The sequence below is a fragment of the Drosophila suzukii genome (genome assembly GCF_043229965.1).
Source record: "Drosophila suzukii chromosome 2 unlocalized genomic scaffold, CBGP_Dsuzu_IsoJpt1.0 scf_2c, whole genome shotgun sequence".
NCBI lineage: Eukaryota > Metazoa > Arthropoda > Insecta > Diptera > Drosophilidae > Drosophila > Drosophila suzukii.
In genome coordinates, this window is record NW_027255896.1 from 35620948 (window position 1) to 35639332 (window position 18385).

Here is an 18385-nt window from a genome sequence, read left to right on the forward strand (position 1 = left end):
CGCCGTCAACATATACACAGACGGCTCCAAGCTTAAATCCCAAACAGGAGGCGAAATCTTCAGTACCGAACTAGACATAAAAGACTCATTCCGCCTACCAGACCACTGTAGTGTTTTCCAAGCGGAAAACATCACGATATAGACATATTCATATTTTCGGATAGTCAAGCAGCTCTCAGGGCCCTGGACTCCTACACAACAAACTCATAAACTATCTCTGAATGCCGCAAATATCTGAAATATCTCACTTATCTGAGAATCAACCTCATCTGGGTGCCCAGCTAGATAAGGGACAACCGCCGACATCCGTCGCGATAAGGACACGGTGGGTATGCCCATGGCTACCTGCAAGCTCCACCTCAGGCAGAGACTGGACACCCCTCCAACAGCCGATGGATCACAATCTCAACATGCCACAATTCTAGACTCACGTGGCCGAATTACAAATCGAAATGAACTAAAACTCTCCTACAATGTAATAGGGAAGTCATCTCCAGTCACCTTAATGCCCTCACGGGCCATTGTCTATGCTTCTGCCCAGCGCATAACCTAAAGCGCTTTCAAACCCTAGGGAGCTACACACTTCCGAACCTTGCGGCCATTCAGGGCGTAAGCATTTAAAAACCCTTATGTTTCTTTAAAAGAACAAACTATTTCTTGAAAACAAGTAACCCATGAGCTAAGGAAAAAGACCTGCACAGAGATCATGTAGGATCACAAGGGGCCCGTGTCGCCAAAGGGGGGGGGGGGGGGGGGGGGGGGGGGATTAGTTATCTTATCTCCAACCACACCTACCTAACCTACATAACCTAAGGTGTGTTTCAGCAAGAACTGCAACTGAATCAAAGTGTCATGTTTTCTCATCAGACCTTTTAGGTCGTCTCCATAATCTTCATGAACTCTTGCATACTTGGTTGCATGTAACCTATCAATATTTCCATTTTAGTACCTTTCTGCTAAATAGGTTGGTAAGAGGCTGCAGTTAATATTCCATCATTGAAGGTAACGCTGGCATGGTTGGATTTAAGAACAATCGCAAAGCTTACATTCTTGAAAAGGTTTGAACTACTCAATGAAGATCTCCCTGCAGTTAAAAAGAAGACGTCAGGGTAGGTTTCGAAGGTATCAATGGTACTGCCTGAAACTTTGTGTTGGATCCGGCTTTTCAGCTCCTTGTAAACCGGACAAGCTCTATAGTTTGCCGTGTGGCTACCTCCACAGTTTTCACACGTTTTGTTGCTGAGGTCCCGTTTCTTTAATTTGGATTCAGCAGAGCCATGGAACTCGCCACAAGCTGCACATACGGGAAGAAGCGTACAGTAAGATGTGTCCAAATTCTTGGCAATTTGTGCATTGTACCGGGCCATTGAGCTGATGCGGCTCCTCAACAGAGACCCTGCGGTAAAGTAAGTACTGGAGCTTGTAGACAGGATGCACTTCATTCATTTTCAAAGCTTTAAGCGCTGGTGCCAGTTCCATTTTGAATATGGGTTGCTGGCGTCCATTTCTAAGACTTACGTTGGTAACAGTTTTTACCCGTTCTCATTAAGTGCTATCCTACTTTTGTTCGTTGTATGTCTGATTCAAAGCTCTTAATTACTACTTGTTGGCCTTTGCTGCTTTTAAGCTGATAAGTGTAGTAGTTCTTTTGGTTGTCATCTAGGTATTTAGTAAGGAACTTGTCTTCGTGTTTGACTTGGACTTGTTAATGATAAGCGATAGTCTTCAGCATTGCCTTGATCGGTACGTTTAAACTCAGTTGAGGTATCTACGGATTCCGAAATTACGGATTTATTTGCTTAACTACTTATAGTTCGGTTACCTAGAATAATGCTAGCTACCGTAATCACTTAAAAAGGCAAATTTTTTTTTTCCTTCCCTAATTATTTATAATTATAATTATAATTATAATTAAAAAAAACTACAACGCCAGCCTAACAAAAAACTGACGTTACACAAGGTGCGTTCCAAAGTAAAAAGAACTTAAAAAAAAGAACAAATGGTTTTTTTTTTGGCAAAATCACAGAAGACAGTTTTTTGAACGGTTCAAAAGCATGTCGAACGAGTGTTTTAGCTTGTTGGCCGGTATGGCCGCCAGTATGCCGGTGCAGGTTCGAAACTTTTGTAAACCCATTTTTAAGCTTTTTCATTTGTCTATCTCATTTTCAGTTTGTCATACTATCTGGAAGGATTATTAAATTATTCCACTCCACACAAAGGGTGCGAAGGTGGATTTTCAGAACTATAGAGGAATTGTCTGCAATTCCTAAAACATTTGAACTCATTATTACCTCTCATTTGCAACATTTGTGCTGCTCCCTAATATCATCGTGCCAACATGGTTTTGTTAAGCAGGGATCAATCACCACTTACCTGCTCGAATTGACATATTATGTAATAGATGGATTTAACAACAAATTGCAGACAGACCTTATATATACAGATTTTAGTAAATCCTTTGATTCTGTAAACTACTCTGTTCTTTTATTCAAAGTCGATCCGCTCGGGTATCCGAATAATCTTTTAACTTGGATTTTATGTTATTAGAATGGTAAATCTCAGAGGGTTACATTCAAAACGCTGTTTCCAAGATGATCTACGTGACATCTGGATTGATCTTCCGTCTATCGTAACTCACTCTCGCGTACTAACGTATGCTGATGATGTTAAGATCTGTTTATCATATAATAAAATTGAGTTTGGCTTCTGCTTGCAGTCAGATATTAATAGATTCCAGGAATGGTGTCAGTACAACCTTTTGAACTTAAACTTTCTTAAATGCAACGTTATGACTTTCTATAGGGGTACGCCAACGTTCTTGAGATACTTGTCCCTAGACCGAATATACTAAATTTGACTCCCTACTGTAAATAAAGCTATTAGCTATTACCTTACCAAATTATTCTTTAACTCCCTTGTCCGTCCTAATATAGAATACTGTTCTTCGGTTTGAAGTCCACTGTATCAAGTGCACTTAGACCGTATAGAATCCGTACAGAAACAATTTCTTATTTTTGCCTTACGTGGCTTGGACTGGAATCAAAATGTCAGGTTGCCTTCTTTCTCGATTTGATTGCTATTGAATAATTTCCCTTCTCTAGTAAGTCGTAAAACTATGCTTGGTAATATTTTTATGCATAATCTTATCAGGGGCGATATTGATTCTGTAGATTTGGTAAGCCGCCTAACTTTCCATGTTCCAGTTAGACTAATGCGAAACTACTACCCTATCAACGAGCCACGATGTTCATCCAGTTTTAGTCAGCACGAGCCCTTTCGCGTTCTTTCTAATAATTATAACAACCTATATCATTTAATTTGTTCCTCAACTTCTATCCCTGTATTAAAAACTAAATCCTAGCTCATTTGCTTTAGTCTTGTTGATCTATGTTTTGTCCTGTCTTTATTTGTTCTATGTACCTTCCTCGCAAACCGTATTTGCCCGAAATAAAAATGGGCCCGCGCGTAACAAGCACGTGCTTGGTGTCGTTGGGCCACATGTTTGTACTGCTCTTAGTGCATCAACGTTCAACAATATATATATCGAATATAACTTTATCAAGCTATATTCATTAAATATACAAATTACGCTTAAAGATTGTTTACGTTTAGCAAAGATACATTAATATAACTGTTTATTGTCTTGTTATACCCTTTGCAGAGGGTATATTGATTTCAGTCAGAAGTTTGCAACGCAGTGAAGGAGACGTTTCCGACCCCATAAAGTATATATAATCTTGATCAGCATGACTAGACGAGTCGATCTAGCCATGTCCGTCTGTCCATCCGTTTCTACGCAAACTAGTCTCTAATTTTTAAAGCTACAGGGCTGAAACTTTCCCAAAAGTATTATATCTTTTGCAAGTAGTATTTAAGTCGGAACCAGCCGGATCGGACAACTAAATCTTATAACTCCCATAGGAATAATCGGAAAAAAAATTTTTTTTTAATTATATCTTTGGTGTTTTTTAACATATAACCTGTTAAGCTCAGAAATACAATTTTTTAATTAGCTTCGAATTTTGAATTCAGTTTTATCAAAATCGGACGACTATATCATATAGCTGCCATGGGAACGATCGGAAAATTGGTGGGAAAACAATATGAAACAAGGAAGAACGCTATAGTCGAGTACCTCGACTATCAGATACCCGTTACTCAGCTAAATGGAGATATGCAAGCAGCAAAGCGAGATTAAAATGCGCCACCTACCGGCGGTAGACAGATTTAAGCGTTATGGGCGTTAGAGTGGGCGTGGCAAATTTATTTTTGGATAAATCGATAGGTATTGACAACACCAATACATTTCAGTTAAAATTTTTTATGTAGCATGCAAATTGTGGGCGTCACAGGTTTTCGCGGTTTGTGGGCGTTTAAGTGGGCGTGGCAAACTTTTTTTTAGGTCAATCGATAGGTATTGATGAGAACAATACATTTCAGTTAAAATTTTTTATCTAGCATCAAAACTGTTGGAGTTACAGTTTTGGGCGGTTTGTGGGCGTTAGAGTGGGCGTGGCAGTCTACTGAAACAAACTTGCGCTGCGTAAGAAGCTCAGGAATCTGTACGCCAAATCTCAATAGCCTAGCTCTCATAGTTTCCGAGATCTCAGCGTTCATCCGGACAGACAGACGGACAGACGGACAGACGGACATGGCTAGATCGACTCGGCTAGTGATCCTGATCAAGAATATATATACTTTATGGGGTCGGAAACGCTTCCTTCTGCCTGTTACATACTTTCCGACGAATCTAGTATACCCTTTTACTCTACGAGTAACGGGTATAACAAATTATAGCTTCGGTGTTTTATGACATATTATCTTATACTTTTGGGAATATCATTTTTTGTATTTTTATTTAAATAACTACAAGGCTGAAACAAGAAAGACCTTTTAACAATTTAAACAATTTGTCCTTAGGCAATTATCTTATTGCTGTTATTTAGCAATCTCCACTAGCAATGTCGTCAAAGCCAGATAACGAAATGTATTTATGCATGTGTACGTGTAAACAGTTTCAAAATGAATTTCGCGCGAATGTAACTCTTTCATTAAATATACTTAATACGATTAAAGATTGTTTAGCAAACACACATCAATGTAAGTGCTTGAAATCTATTTTTTGTTTTGCTCTTTCTTGGCGCAGGCTGAAACAAAAGCAGGTCAAAAAAGTAGACATATTTAAACTTTTGGTTCTTTTTTCCCTCTGTCCTCTAGACAATTAACTTATTGCTGTTATATTGCTTTTCCTTCAATAAACTCAATAAAAATTTCGTTTATCTATTCAGCAACTAATTTGTAAGCCTGCAAATGTCTATATGAAGTTCTTGGAGCCGAGCTTTTACACAGTCCGTCTGCCGCTCCGAATAAAAGCTATACATTTTAATATAACCTATTCGTGCGTTATTAATTATAACTATATGGGTGGCATATTTGTTGTCTTCCCCATAAACAAACATATTAACTTAACTTTTATCAATTCTCCATTTACAAATCTTCTTTTAAAACAAGGAAGAACGCTATAAGGAAATACCTCGACTATCAGATACCCGTTACTCAGCTAAAGGGACAAAAGGGAAATGGAGATAGGCAAGCAGCAAAGCGAGTCTGAAATGCGCCACCTACCCCTGATCTCAATATATGGTTGCGTGGGCGGTAGACAGCTTTAAGCGTTATGGGCGTTAGAAAGGGCTTGGCATCCTGCTGAAATAAAACAGGCAAAAAATTAAGTTTTCGGAAATACAGTCAGACGGACATGGTTAGTTCGACTCAACTAGTAATTCTGATCAAGAATACCGTATGGGGTCATAGCTTCCTTTACTTTTCCGACGAATCTAGTATATCATTTTACTCTACGAGTAATGGGTATAATATATAAAAAAATGTTGGGTAATGGCAGTGCACTACTGTTAGTACTGATCAAATGTCTTTGCTTCCTTATCGTGTTATTGAAATCAACAGCGACCGTGCTGGGGCATTGAAGGCATCTGAAACACAAAGTTTGTGTACCTCGCTGATTTTAAAAATTACTGCAAAATCTATGACGACATTCAATGTAGATACATAAGATGGACTTGCAAATGCAGCCATAGGTGTGCTTAGGGAGACAGACTTCAGTAGATGACAGTATATGAGTTGGTGCAATCGTGGCGAGCCTATATGGACCGCGGCTGCAAAAACTACCCATGGCTTTCAGATCAAGTTTAACTAGGTCACTATTATTAAACAAAACACGTTCAAGTGGTACCTGCAGAAGCCATTACCATTTACAAAGGTCAAGTAGCTACTTACAGTAAGTGGTGGTACATAGAAGTGCTGCAGAGAGCTGCACTGTATGTAGCCTGTAGGAACCCCACAAGTGCAGCAGGGGTTTATATAATTAAACAATTTCTCCCCCAAAATCCGCACAAGATTCAGCTTCAGAACTGACCCGTTATTTGGCTAATAAGAATCAAAGAACTATATTTTTAGTGGAGACAAGTGCTGTATACAAACGTTGATGCACTAAGTCGTGTTATCGTAGAAATATATGCATTGACAACTACTTCTGTGTCAACTTACTTACATAGCTTACAAATTATATATGAAGATATTAAGTCACCCAAAGTAAAGTATTTTCTTAGAAAGACCAGTCTAGTCTTTGATGTCAACGTGTTTAGAACGATTTTTAAGCATTTTAATTTGTATACTCTTGCAGAGGGTATAATGATTTCAGTCAGAAGTTTGCAACGCAGTGAAGGAGTATAAATATGAAGTATGTATATTCTTGGTAAGGATCACTAGACCAGTCGATCCAGCCATGTCTGCCCGTTTTTACGGAAACTTGTCTCGTAGTTGTGAAGCTACAGGTATGAAACCTTTCCAAAAGTCTTATTTATTATATATTAAGCCGAATCGATCAACTGTATCGTATAGCTCCCAGAGGAATGATCAAATAACTATTTTTGAAAAAAAATTTAAAAAAATTATCTCTTTGCGCTTTCTTTGACATATTAACTTCTACTCTCCGGGATATCATTCATTTAATATTTCAGAACTTCAAATAAAATTTTTGAAATATCGGACAACTATATTCTATGGCTTCCATGGGAAAAATTATTTAATTTTTTATTTGAAAATTTATAACTTTGGTGTTTTTATACCCGTTACTCCTAGAGTAAAAGGGTATACTAGATTCGTCGGAAAGTATGTAACAGGCAGAAGGAAGCGTTTCCGACCCCATAAAGTATATATATTCTTGATCAGGATCACTAGCCGAGTCGATCTAGCCATGTCCGTCTGTCCGTCTGTTCGTATGAACGCTGAGATCTCGGAAACTATGAGAGTTACAATACTGGGATTAGGCACGCAGATTCCTGAGATTCCTGCGCAGGGCAAGTTTGTTTCAGTAGAGTGCCACGCCCACTCTAACGCCCACAAACCGCCCAAAACTGTGGCTCCTACAGTTTTGATGCTAGAATAAAAATTTTAGCTGAAATGTAATGTTCTCATCAATACCTATCGATTGACCCAAAAAAAAATTTGACACGCCCACTCTAACGCCCATAACGCTTAAATCTGTATACCGCCGGTAGGTGGCGCATTTTAATCTCGCTTTGCTGCTTGCATATCTCCATTTAGCTGAGTAACGGGTATCTGATAGTCGAGGTACTCGACTATAGCGTTCTTCCTTGTTTAACATGTTATTTTCATCTCTTAGGATTATCATTATTTAAGTATTTCAGAATTTTGAATTAAATTTTTTTAAAATTGGAGGACTATCTCATGTAGTTAGTATATGAACAATCGGACTATTAATGGAAAAATAATTAAAGCTTCGTTATCATATACCCATGCAGAGGGTATAAAGATTTCAATCAGAAGTTTGCAACGCAGTGATGGAGACGATTCCGACCCCATAAAGTATATATGTTCTTGATCAGCATCACTAGACGAGTCGATCTAGCCATGTCCGCCTGTCTATCCGTCCGGATGAACGCTGAGATCTCGGAAACTATAAGAGCTAGGCTATTAAGATTTGGCGTGCAGATTCCTGAGCTTCTTACGCAGCGCAAGTTATAGTCTTCAGCATTGCCTTTATCGGTACGTTTAAACTCAATTGAGGCATCTACGGATTCCGAAGTTGCAGATTAATTGGCTGAGTTTTTTCAAACTACTTATAGTTCCGTTTTTTGATATAATTCAAATTACCCTAATCACTTAAATATGGCAAATTGTAATTTTTCTTCTGTTATTACCGAAAGTTCTCTCTTAAGTGATTGAGAAACAATGTTTAACGGCAACCTATTCTTCTTAAGTTTGGTGCCCGAACCCTTTTGTAAACCGATTCTTAAACTTTTTCAGTTTTCTATCTCATCATCTGATTTTCCAACTATCTGTAAGGATTCTTTTATTACTCTACTCCACAAAAAGGGTACGAAGGTTGGGCGGGTTAGTTAAAAATCCACGATTGTCCACGAGGGGTGGAGGGGGGTCAAAAAGTGCTTAAAATTTGTCCACGTGGTTTATGGACGGCCCCTAATGCCTTTTACCCTGAAACCAATCAGTTCTTTTGTTCAAATTCGATCAGTTATTTGAATGGTAGATCTCAAAGGGTTGTATTTAAAACTTCTGTTTCCAATATGATCTACGTGACATCTGGAGTGACTCAGGGTAGTCATTTAGGCCCTTTGCTGTTTACTCTGTTTATAAATAATCTTCCGCCTATCGTTACTCACACTGTGATGTACTTATGTATGCTAATGATGTTATGCTTTGTTTATCATATAAAAATAGAGTCCGGTTTCAGCTTGCAGTCAGATATTAATAGATTCCAGGAATGGTGTCAGTACAACCTATTCCATTTTAACTGTCTACCCTAAGGTTCATGGTTCGATATCTTCAGAACATGTCTATCGACCGAATATATTCAGTTAACCGTTTAGTTGTTCTCCTGGATCCAACTTTAAGCATTGCTATAAAGAATTTGATGATCCATATACTACCAAGAAATTACTTACCTCCCATGCGCTCAATGAATCCATACATTGCATAAGCTTTAGGAGCAATGTAGTTCATGTGTTTAAAAAAAATTAATTTAGAATCGAAAACAATTCCTAAGTCTATGCACTGGTTATTGTGGCAAGGGTCTTATGTAGCTTACTTAAAAGCGTTTTGAGAAATTCAACTGAAGTATATTCCGTGATGACCAATTGCCTAATCTATTTAAATAATTATGGAGGAGTGCACAACCCGAAGTTGAGTTGACGAACTTGAATAATTGAAGGTCATCTGCAAATAACAAAAACTCAGAGTCGTACTTGCACTTGCTTATATCATTTATGAATAAAATGAATAGAAAAGGATCTAACGCACTTCCTTGAGGAAGTCCCAATATTGCCACATACGGGCCCGAAAAAACTTCATTATTTTCGACTCTATATACCCTGTTAATTAGGAAGGATCTAATCCTAATTAACGAGGGCGAACTCATCTTTTTCAGTTTTACAATTAAAGAAATATGACAGACTTTGTCACTTGGTGGTTATTCTCAAATGAGGTTATACAGAAATGATTGAAGGTTCCTAGATTTGTGGTAGTCGATCGTCCTGGCATAAAACCGTCCTAGTTGGGGGTGATTGTGCGACCCACCAGGAAAGTTGGCTTCCTAGCCACAATTCTTTCAAGCATCCTAGAAATGTTACTGAGCTTGGCAATCGGTCTGTAAATTGAAATTTCACTTTTTCCACCTGATTTGAAACTGGGAGTAACCGTTACTAGTTTCTATCTATGAATGCATGGAGAGGGACTTTACAAAGTGCCAGAAAGATTTGTGATTTTCAAGATATAATTGCATTAAAGAAATTTGTTAAATAACTTAAGTTCACACTTAAGTAGCTTCTAACGATCAAGATCTGTAGCATTCCCGCTCTTAAGCTAACGCTTGTAAAATCTATTACGGTGATTTTTGTATTTCTTAAGTCCAAGCGTATACCAGGGTAGTTTATAAGCACATCGAACTTTATTTTTTGAATACCAACTATTTATTTATTTATTTATTCTCAGGTTAAAAGGCAATTGAGAAATTACCTATAACCTATGCTTTTTTATTGCAGCTATAGCTACTGTGGCCTTAAGCTACGTTTGTTATATTACAATTTACATGTTTACATTTAGACTATGTCTAGGTTTTAAATAACATTGTACAATTTAATTGCCTTTAGAAAATTAATGGAAGCTATGATATTTAGGGTGTTGGGAGTTAGGAGTTCAGACGAGTTTGAGGGTAGGAACTTGTTTTTTTCCGATAGAAAGAGAGGACATTCTAGGAGAATGTGGTTGATGGTGATCGTTGTGTTGCAGCGCTCACATTGTGGTGCTGCTTGTTTGTTTATTATGTGTTCGTGCGTGAGCTTGGAGTGTCCCAGCCTTAGTCTTGAAAACTTAACCAAGTCTTGGCGGTTAAAGTTGTTCTCTTTTATGTTGTAATTTTTTAAGGATAGTTTGTTGGGGTTGATAAGTTTATAGTGGTCTGAAGTATTTTCCCATAGGGATGTTTATTGTTTTTTGAATTTTTGTTTGATAAATAGTTGTGGGTCCTTGTAGTTGTAATTGTTTTCGTAGAAGTGTGAAAATAAGTGAGCTTCCTTTGCAGCTGCGTCAGCTGTGTCCATTCCAGTTATGTTTGTGTGTCCTGGGATCCACAATAATTTTATGTACGATTGATTGCTGTTGAGGATATCTCTAATTCGAGCGGTATAGAAGGATTGATTGCTTATGTTGGCTATTGATTGCGGTGACGATAGTGAGTTTTGTGACTTTTGTGATACAGCGTATTGGCACGCTGCATAAATAGCTGCCACTTCTGCCTGGTAGGAGTGCTGTTTTAATGATGCGTGTGTCCGTAGTGATGCTATAAGATACTCCGTGCCCGGACTTGGATCCATCTGTGTATATGAATGCGTAGTTAATGTAGTGTTCTTTAAGGGAGCGGAATTTTGTTTGGAATACAGTTGCTGGAGTGTTCGATTTGGTTGTGTAATGTAATGTTAAGTCTATTTTTTCTTCTGAGAAGGACCATGGTGGATTTTCTGTTTCCTTAATTTGGCTGTAGTGCTGTTTATTCCATTTTCGATAACGAATTCCGACACTTTATGTATGATTGAAAGGATTCTGGGTTTTCTTTTAGCGTTCTTTATCTTTTGAAGGACAGTACCAACTAATAAAATGAGAAAGTTCAGAAATGAAATGATTATAACAAGTATCAACATTGGCATGTATAAATAAAAGACGTAATTAATTTGTTAACTGAACAATTATGGCATAAGATCAATAACAATAAAGGCTGGTGATGAGCATCACATTCCAAAAGTGGAATATTACAACAACATATTTTTATACCAAAGTCCGGATTAACAATAATTTAATCAAAAAGCCTTTTTCACTTATTGAATATACGATTAATCCGATTTAGGCCCATACTGAGAAGATCATCAATTAATAATATTTCATGAGGCAGATGCACATTACTGGGAACCATAGCTAAAGAATCTTTATCCAGAACCCACACCAACGATGACATATTGTAATATCCCAGAACGCAGATATACTGATGATCTTCTAGATCCTAATGGATGTGAACGATGTTGTCCAACTGACCCTTGTATAGCTCGAAGCTGCTACTTGGCGGTATATATGAGATCACCAAAAAGATCGTCTCCAGGGATCCATAAAGTGATACGCACATTTGATCCGATAGAGAGTTTCCGTTTGCTATACCAACAGATGTACAACGCAAGTGACGCCGTACAGCTACAAGTACGCCTCCACCACTAGCGCATTGCGCTTTTAAAGCATATCGATCCTTGCGGAAAGCTTAATTAAGTTTAGGATAGAACATTTCATTGTCACAGTCACATTGCGAAGTTACCAAGTAGAAAGACTCCGATGTGGTGCGCTTACCAGCAATATTTTACAAATCTGGACTTCACTCCCCTCATTCTTTCTCATGATGTTCTCCGTTGTATGGTCCACCTCCACTATAGGGCTCTGCAGCTCCCGTAACTTCCTTGAGGCCTACACATAATCTTCAGCAACGTTGAAGTGCGGATAAAAATAAATCCATGTGGGATGCGGTACTGGAGAGACAAGGACCACTAGAAGCGGTCTCACCTACTGATCTAATATCTTTCCCTTTCTGTACTCGATATTCCTAAGTTACTCGATATTCCTAAGTTGTACTCGATACCCAGTTGCAACGTGAGTGAAAAGTGGCAACGCACCGCCATACTCACTCGCTGCCAGAATCTCGCAAAGTACAGTTCATTAGTACACGTATATTTTTGTAAAACATAAGTTAATCAGTCGAATGTGAATAAAGCATATCATCATACTATTTTAAGTCAGCGTCATCTTTTCTAAAAGAGGACCGTGCAATTTTTGGGGGCTCAACCGAGATATAGCCTACCATTCGACTGAACTTTCACCTTGGCAAAAAAACACGTGGAGTGCGTGCAGAGAGCTGGTGAAATTGAGAAAATCGGCTAGATATCTTCAAATCGTCATAAGCATTTTGGCTGAAGTGTGACAAAGAAGTCTGGCGTAGAAAGCAGACACAGTTGGTGGTTTTTCAAAGGCAAGAACTTGGAGAACTAGCGGAAGAAGTGCTGGAAGGATTAAGAGGCAGCGGATCGTGGCTGGAGATCTAGGAGAAGCGGCAGACACGGGCTGGAAGCAGTAGAGATACAGCGAGCAAGACATTGGATCTGGCGTGGTCATCGGAGCGTGCGTGCAGGATTGTGCAGGCGGAAGGCTGGTGCACAGATCTTGGCAGCAGACGAAAGCATCCAGAAAGTTCCAGTTGAGTTTGGAAGTCTTCAAGCGGGAAGCGTGGCAATGGAATACGACGACGACCAAAAGCGACATCATTGAGCGAGTGGCTGAACTTTTGGCGGAGAGTTGCCGAAAAGTTTATTTCAAGTCGTTTGTAAAGTAGTGGGGTGACATTGAAAACAAGCAGTTCCAGAGACAGGGTGGTTAATCTATTTACAATTTGCTTTTGATACTAAATTTAAAAAAAACATTGTTTAATCTTAATAATCTACAGGACAAAGTTGTAAAATGGAGAGAAACGAGATCTTGGCATTGCGAGTTGAAGAGTTGCGTCGGAAGTTGTCGGAGTTGCAATTGGGTACGACTGGATTGAAAGCGGAATTGCAAGAGAGGTTGTTGACCTACTACGGTCTAAACAACGATGGTGAATCAGAAACGGAGGATAATGGTGAAGATGGTCTATCAGTAACGTCCGCAGAAACCATAATAAATCGGCCAAAGGCATCAAGGACTAGGAAATGAAAGGTAGGGTAGATCATGGTTCACATTGAAAGATGTAGAGGGCAGTGTTTCGCAGTTTTCTGGGTCGAGTTCTCCAGATATAAGCCAATGGACAGAAGAGTTGGAAGATTGTGCAGCTACGGTGGAGTGGAACCCTTTAGAGTTGTTTGTGTAAATTAAATTCGTCGTTAATAGATGAATTAAAAAAATTTATTTTTTATTTTTAAAACTCGGGTGATAAACCTTTGTTCTTAAATCCAATTAATACAAGACACTTTTTAAAAATTGTGAACCGATCGCGGTCTCGGATAAAATAGGACTGAATCTTAATTCTAAAAAATTATCCAATGAACCTCGGCCAGAAGCTTTCCTTTTCTTAAGCTTCCAGAACTTTAATTTTTGTTTAAAATAAAAGCACAACTGTCGCATCTCGTTGTGAAATGAAATTATGCTGACCGATGCAATTTGATTGAAAATCGGAACGCAATATGTTCTGAACTTAGAACGCAATACTGTGGGCTTTGAACGGAAAAGTTTGGGCTTCGAACGGAAGCTTGTGTTTACTTTACGATTGGTTTATTTATCTTAGCAGGACGGTCAAGCGCGGCCTTCGAAGTGAATGGCAAAGGCAAAGGCAGAATCTTAAACAAAGGCAAAGGCAATGTCGCTGAAGGCAAGGGTAACATAGCTGAGATTGAATTCAAAAATTTGTTTATAAATTCCATAAGTGGTACAGTTTCACGGGTTGGATAACTCTCCCCCTTCTAAAATAGATCGTCCCGATTCAATTTGAAATTCATTTAATTGATCTCTTAATTCGTTAAAAAATTTTCTTGGTTAATAGATTTTTCTGGTTCTGGCCGTTGTTTTTTGGTTACAAATAATATGACATTTTTGTATATTATAATAAGTAAAAAAATCAAATATATAATGATTAAAATTAATAATATAAAGGTAAGTGATATTTTGGTATTATTAATTTTAATGAAAGGATTTAAAATGTTTATATTATCTAAAGAAAGTTCTGAGTTATTTGATAATATGTAATCGGATATTTCATAATTTTTGAAGTGGTTCGTAGTTAAGTAGTAAAGATTGGTATAAGAAATATTATTAATTTCGGTTGTACCATTAAATGTTATCAAAAATGAACCGTTTAAATGAGAGTTGTTCACAATATTGTTACCATTTATAAGAATGGCACCATCTTGTATGATGTCTATTTTTTTATTTTTCTCTCTTATTTTTTTACAAGTGGATTTCTCGCCATTTAATAAGCGGGTAAAACAAGTTTTTTCATTATTTAAAGTGCAATAATTATTAAAAAGTTCGTTCTTAAAGTTAGACATTTCATAAAACATATTTGCGCATTTTGCGACTTGATTGCTTAATACTAGTTTCCCATCGATTTGGGAAATCGCTCTAGCGTAATATATTTCGCATCTGTTTTTTATTATTGGGTATTTTATATAAATTATTACTAGTTCTTTATGCAGTGCGATTTTAAAAACAGAGATGTCCATTAAGTCAGCGATAATTACTGGTTTTTGTTCATGTTTTAATATTTCCATAATGTCATCATTGTTTAATATTTTGGTATTAAAAACGTCAATTTTTGCTAGTGTGATTGTGTCAATTAAATTTTGCAGATCAAATGTTAATAATCGTAAGCGATGTTTTCGCAGTGGTAAATCTTGATCAATAAAAACATTTTTAAAATCATCAGAAAGAGATTCTATTTCTTTAAACAGTTTGGAATTGATAATAAATTGCTTATTATTATTTTCAATTAATTCATCGATTTTATTCTGTATTTTAATAAAATCATCATGATACGGAGTTCCAGCTAACCATTTCCACACAGTGCCTATCTCATTTATCCCCCTTTTTGACCTAGTTGATATTAATTGTGATAAAATTAATTCGATTACTTCTATGTCATATTTAATTTCCCATTGTGACCTTTTATTAGTATCCCTTTTTATATTATCTGATTCCAATTTTATTATTTCTTTATAAAAACTTAAGTTAGTTACGTGGAATAATTCTGCGTATGAATCGTACGTCAATACGTCTTTATTGTCCTTGAATAAAAGATACTCGTGACTTGTATAGTCTATTATTTCTGATTTTGTTAATAAAATAAGGTGTAGTATGAGCACCTGATAAAACATTTTCTGGAAAAGGAAAAAAAAAGTAACATAAATTTTTAGAATTTTATATTATCTTTGTGAATAATTCTATTTCTATTGTTGATTATTATTTTGTTAGGTAAATTTTCTTTAACTACTTGTTTTTTATATCTAGTTTTAAGTTTATTTCTTTCCCCGTGTTTCTTTTCATAAATTACCTGTCCTACATGATATACTTTTTATACCCGTTACTCGTAGAGTAAAAGGGTATACTAGATTCGTCGGAAAGTATGTAACAGGCAGAAGGAAGCGTTTCCGACCCCATAAAGTATATATATTCTTGATCAGGATCACTAGCCGAGTCGATCTAGCCATGTCCGTCTGTCCGTCTGTCCGTCTGTCCGTCTGTCCGTATGAACGCTGAGATCTCGGAAACTATGAGAGTTACAATACTGGGATTAGGCACGCAGATTCCTGAGATTCCTGCGCAGCGCAAGTTTGTTTCAGTAGAGTGCCACGCCCACTCTAACGCCCACAAACCGCCCAAAACTGTGGCTCCTACAGTTTTGATGCTAGAATAAAAATTTTAACTGAAATGTAATGTTCTCATCAATACCTATCGATTGACCTAAAAAAAAGTTTGCCACGCCCACTTAAACGCCCACAAACCGCGAAAACCTGTGACGCCCACAATTTTTATGCTAGATAAAAAATTTTAACTGAAATGTATTCGTCTCGTCATTACCTATCGATTGACTCAAAAAAAAGTTTGCCACGCCCACTTTAACGCCCACAAACCGCAAAAACCTGTGACGCCCACAATTTTCATGCTAGATAAAAAATTGTAACTGAAATGTATTGGTCTCGTCGATACCTATCGATTGATCCAAAAAAAAATTTGCCACGCCCACTCTAACGCCCATAACGCTTAAATCTGTATACCGCCGGTAGGTGGCGCATTTTAATCTCGCTTTGCTGCTTGCATATCTCCATTTAGCTGAGTAACGGGTATCTGATAGTCGAGGTACTCGACTATAGCGTTCTTCCTTGTTCTTTTCTGTTTTCATTATGTGTTTCTAACATTTTCTCTTGTGTGTTTTTTAAAATTTGAGGAATGTTATCGTGCTCTATTTTATTATATAGTACGTCAAAAAGTTTTTGGTTCGTTGTAGAATGGATGCTCTGATTATATTCTTGAGCGGCTCTTATTACTATTTCGGAATAGTCGGTTAGATTAAATTCTTCTTTAATGCATCGAGCTAATTCTGTTACTGTAGAATGTGCCCTTTCAACTTGTCCGTTTGAGGTACTGTGCCTCGGGTCTGCGTAATGTAAAGTTAAACCGCACCTTTGTGCAAAAGATTTAAATTGGGCCGATGTAAAGCTTGGTTCATTATCGGTCATTATTACTTTGGCTTGTGGAAATTGTTGAAGAAGTTCCATTACTTTGTTTTCGATATTTAATTTATTTTGGATTTCTTTTACTACTAAAAATTTTGAGTAAGCGTCAATACAAGTTATGAAGGTAAAACTTTTCGCGTAATATATGTCGATGTGTAAATTTTCGCCTTCTTTACTCGGGATTGGGGCTTCTCCAATTGGAATTTTAGTTGGGTGTCTGTTATATATGTTTTCATTGCAAATTTTACAATTTTTTATATATTCTTTTAATTTTGTAAGTAAGTTTGGCCAATAATGCAATCTACTGATTTGTTTATAATTTTCGTCAAGTCCCCTGTGTGCTCTGCAATGTGTTTCTTCGATTATAAGTGCTCTGTCCTCAGGAGTTTCTACATCTTGGACAAATATTTTTGTATACAAAAATTTATTCACAAAATTATCTTTAAGTGGTTTTTGAATTCTATAAAAGTACAATGAATACCTACCGTTAAATTAGGAGGAATATATTCTCTTAAGATTGATATCAAATTTTCGGGAGTGTCAAATTCTATTATATGTCTGGTATTTTCGAATACATTAATCGACTCATGTATTGTATACCTCCCCGTTGCTAATAGCAATTGTTGCTTAAACTGGTTTAAGGGTTTACGGGTTTCTTGTATAACATTCTCAAAACTACTCTCTGCTGAATGCTGAGTGTTTGATCTGAGACCGATTCGTTACTGTCAGTTAAGTTGTTGATCTGAATTCTTGATAAGGCGTCTGCAACTACATTAGTTGTACCTGGCTTATAAATGACTTTAGGAGTGAAACTTTCTATGAAGGAGTACCAGCGTTTCATTTCAATATTAGGATTTTTATCAGAGATTGCGAAAGATAATGGTTGATGATCGGTTTGGATTTCAATTCCGATCACTCCGTATAAGTAGTTTCTTAGATTTTTAAGAGCCCATACTATGGCTAAAAGTTCCTTCTTATTAGTTGCATAAACTTGTTCCGTTTTAGTCAAGGTTTTTGAAATAAAAGTAATTGGTTTACCTTCTTGAGATAATACTGCACCAATTGCGACGTCCGAAGCGTCGGTGGTCAGGGTAAATTTTTTATTATAATCCGGTTGAACTACTTGAGCAATGAGATTTTCTTTCAGCTCGTTAAAAGCTTTAATAGCTGGGTCATCCAGCTGAATTAACATTTTTGTTGACATTCTTTTTGAAATTTTGCCATTATGACCTCCAAGATATTTTGTTAGAGGTTGGCTATAGAAGCGTAATTTAAAACCAATTTTCTATAATAGCCCGTAAGGCCTAAGAAACTTCTTAGTTCCCGAATATTTTTTGGAAGCGGATATTTAATTATGGTGTCATTTTTTTCTGGGTCTGTCTTGATGACGTTATAAGATACGATGTATCCTAGAAAACTGGTTTCGCGTGTAAAAAACTTTGATTTTTCTAAAGAGATTTTCATGTTTGCCTTTAATAATATATTTATAATTTTGTTTAAGTCTTTATAATGTTGTTCAATCGAGTTTGAGAATATTATAA